Source organism: Excalfactoria chinensis, chromosome 3 (genome assembly GCF_039878825.1).
Source record: "Excalfactoria chinensis isolate bCotChi1 chromosome 3, bCotChi1.hap2, whole genome shotgun sequence".
In the NCBI taxonomy this organism is placed as follows: Eukaryota; Metazoa; Chordata; class Aves; order Galliformes; family Phasianidae; genus Excalfactoria; species Excalfactoria chinensis.
Genome location: NC_092827.1, coordinates 54,631,878 through 54,635,821, shown reverse-complemented (window position 1 = coordinate 54,635,821; position 3,944 = coordinate 54,631,878). Strand labels below are relative to the sequence as shown.

At 37.2% G+C, this 3,944-nt stretch overlaps 1 pseudogene; it reads left to right on the top strand.

Moving 5' to 3' along the window:
- Window positions 1–396: 396 nt before the first annotated feature.
- Window positions 397–3,655, top strand: LOC140249926 (tRNA-splicing endonuclease subunit Sen2 pseudogene; annotated as a pseudogene).
- Window positions 3,656–3,944: the final 289 nt, after the last annotated feature.

Here is a 3,944-nt window from a genome sequence, read left to right as displayed (position 1 = left end):
ATAATAATTCAGCAGTAGCAAAAACAAACTAGACATACTTAGATTAGGCATCCATCAAAAAGTGGACATGGTTATTCAAACACCTATATCAAGTATGTTCTCCATACAGAAGCCAGTGTGAGTCATTTTAGTGTACATTATTCAGTTATCTGTTGTGAGTCGGCTTTTTTTCCTTCATTATATATTATTGTCACCACAACATTCTCCAGGCAAACTGCTCAGCATGATACACAAGTGATACCTTCCAGATTTGCTTTGTGAGGAGGTGGAGAAACACTGTGGCTCTATGCTGCTGCATCATAACTTTTGAACATGTGTATGATCATATCACCATACCAAGGGATGACCTTGCATTTTTGCATCTTGTAGTCACATTCTGATGATTGTCATCACACCATGATACTGCATTTCAAGGTAAAATCACCTCATGAAGTCCAAAATAAAATCAGTGTTTCTGATGTCCAGAAGCCTAGAAAACTGAAACACTTGGAACAAAGTTTGAAAAATTGGGACTGCACTGCAAATATTGTCAAGTTCATTAATCTCATAACCAGTATTGCCTTATACAGTAAACAATTCAGCCAATAGCAGTACATAGGAATTCAATATTAGTTTAAGGATTTTGTTTGGTTGCTTGTCTTTGATTTACTAGCTGTCACGAGCCCAACAAAATAAACTGGATTATTGAGCAAACAGCACTCATCTTAAATGCTGAATGACTGGTTTGTGGTAACTGGCTTGTAAAAGAAGCTGAAAGAAAACTTTCTCCATACTGACACTACAACAATTGTTGAAATGGCCAGATTTACACAGGTAGATGAGATGGGAAGATATTTACAGATACTTTGGACACATATGGAATTTAGTGTGTCATGAATGCCCTTGAAGCTACTCTAAGAGTGTGTTGATCATTAGAATAGCCCTAACTCATGTTGTTTAAGCAAGCTCCAATGTAAGCAATGTTCACTTTGTTTTCCTCACAAATGTGGAAATTGTTCCTACATAGAAGTAATTTATAGGTACACTTCATGACACTACAATAACCCAGAATGCTAAATTGTTCTAGAGTTATGTAGGATTAATAAGGAATTATATGACAGTTTAGTATGACATGACCAGTATGCAAGCATGTATATTGATCAGTCCTGTCAATTATTCACACCAAATGGCTCAGCTACTAAGCACATCCAACTAGGAATTAAAGATTAGCAGATGTTTCAGTTTTTCTTACAAGCAGAAACTTAAAGGGGCTACTTTTCCCACAGTTTCAATGACTGAAAAAGCAGACAGTCTGACATACACCAGAAATAATAAATAAATAGTCAGTCCCCAAAGGGAGCTGAAAGTATAGAAAGATTTATATATGCATGGAAACTGAAAAAAACCTACTTAGGCTCTTATTCATCATAGGGAAAAATAAAATAAAATAAAATAAAAATTAAAGAATTAGGCAAATCTTCTGTTACTTCTTAATTTTTATTTTATTTTATTTTATTTTATTTTATTTTATTTTATTTTATTTTATTTATTTATTTTCCCCTTGAAAATACTGGAAAGAACTACTTTCAGAGGCAGGTTATTGGAAAAATGTGTGTTCTTTAAAATTATCAATTTTCTTGTGAAGTCTTACCAGTAAGTGAGGAAAAGAACAAACGGGTAGTAGAAGTATTTTATTTTGAAATTACAGACAACTTGTTTATGTCTGTGGAAAAGAGAGTAGAGTGGCTTCACAATTACTCTCTGAACTACACAGCTTTTAACATATGTTAGGGTCTATTTCTTCTCTATGGGATGTTGTACAAAAGTGGCAGAAACAGGAACTCAGGCACTGGGATTTTCATTAAAAAAATGCTGATATGTGCTTAAAATTAGAACACAAAACAAAGTTTAAATCATTCAGCTGAGAAAAAGTATGGAAGAAAAAAAAAAGCAGAAAAGAAATCTCACTGGTTTGTTCAATTCTTTGTGTAAGTGATGCAATCATTAAAGCAACTGAGATAATGATGAACACCCTCTGGGTACACTATCTGTCATCACAGAGATGGTCACTGTTTACAGCCAAATGATTTATACAGAGATGACACAACTCTAGGGACATGAGTGTGAAAGAAAAAAGGAAACTGCATTATAGAGGCTTCTGACTTCAGGGCAGACAGTGCACCCAAGCTCTGGTTTTCACAACTTAGCTGGAATAACATGTTGGATAAGCCTTACATGATCTGGGAAGCCATGATCTTCAGCTTTCAATTGCTTAGAAATAGTAGAGGAAAATGATGGAATTAACTCACCAAGGATTTTTTGTTCTTACAGCACCATCAATTCAAGATAAATCATTCTAGACTCATTACTTTTTTCACCTGCTTTTCCTCAGCAAGCCTTACATCCTTCTTCCAAAGTTCCCAGAAAGGTGTGTTACTCTGATTTATGAGTAGCTTTCTGGAATGATAGCTAATTCCACCAATGCTTGCACAAAGAGCCAGCGATGACTTGTTCCCCATGATCCACAATTGTAATTAGCAGCTGATGTTCTAAATGATGTCCTGCTCTAAATGAAGATTACACAAAATACACATGCTAACTCATTAGAAGGGCGAATTAATTGATCTATTTAAAGAATATAACTGGCTTCATTAGCAACTGATAAAAGGTGTCAACCTAAACATGCCTATAAACACATCAAAAATGTACCAGCAGTGTGTTAATTGGGCCAAAAGTGCTTTGCAAGAACAAGGATTTGGTAGCTGCTCCATGAGCAAAATTCTTGATAACTACACTAGGTCTCTTGAGTTTACATTTTTGGAAAAGGGTGGAGCTGAGCAAACTGCTGATAACTGTGAGACAATGGGCCCAAACACAGAAAATACTTTCCAGGCAGTCTTCTACAGATACTGGAAACATAGGGACTTTAAGTCCTGAATGTCAGAAGGAATTCTGCCAGAAGCCTATACAGAAGGAGAGCCTGCTGAAGTGGAAGAGGCAGCCCAAGTGACCTCCAGAGGCATGGTTCTCATGCACATGGTGGCCGCAAGGCAAAGGGGGCCCCTGAGCGAGAATCATGCAACATGGCCAAGTTAAGAAAACATGCCCCAGAGTATGTGCTTGTGCAAGAGGAAGAAGAAAATAGCTTACATCCTGAAAAGGGCTCTGCTCATGAAGAGGGCTCCGCTCGTGAGCAAGAAAATTTTGTCTAGAAGGAAAAACTAGTCTGCAGAAGAAATCCATTTAGGATTTTTGAATATTTACAACTCAGCTTGGAAGAGGCTTTTTTCTTGGTGTATGCTCTGGGATGTTTAACTGTTTATTATGGTGAGGAGCCCTCGACTATTTTAAAGCTGTGGGAAATTTTCAGCAAAATTTAGCCTAGTTTTAAAACTACTTACATGGCATATCATTACTTCTGCAGCAAGGGCTGGGTCCCCAAGGTTGGACTGTAGAATGGAACTGACCTCTTGTTGTATTGAAGGGCCTTCCCTTCTATCATGCAAGTTACTCTGTCATTGCTAAATTAGTTGATGACAATTTTGAAGGTTCTCTTCTCAGATCACTGAGCGGGATGTCCTTGCCTGGCTTGAACAGAACAACTGTTAATGCTTCTAAGGAACTTATGTTATACTGCTTTCTTTTGAAGTTACTGGCGTTTCCATGTTGCACCTAATGGTTACTGACTAGAATGTCAGAGCATCTACCTGCTACTCTAGTTAGCATCATCTACATGGCAAGCTGATGAAACACTGAATTTGCTGAGCAAGAGTGTCAAAACAACAGATCTTTGTGTGCTTATACATTGATGGTCAGTGCCAGTCTGTTAGGGATATCTTCCATCACACCTCTGATTTAATATAGCCACAGTACTGTTTGGACTTATGCAGTTATTAAAACACTTGTTGCCCCAGAGGAATACGTAATTCTGCTGCTAATGTAGGTCATTCAAAGGATCCACATTC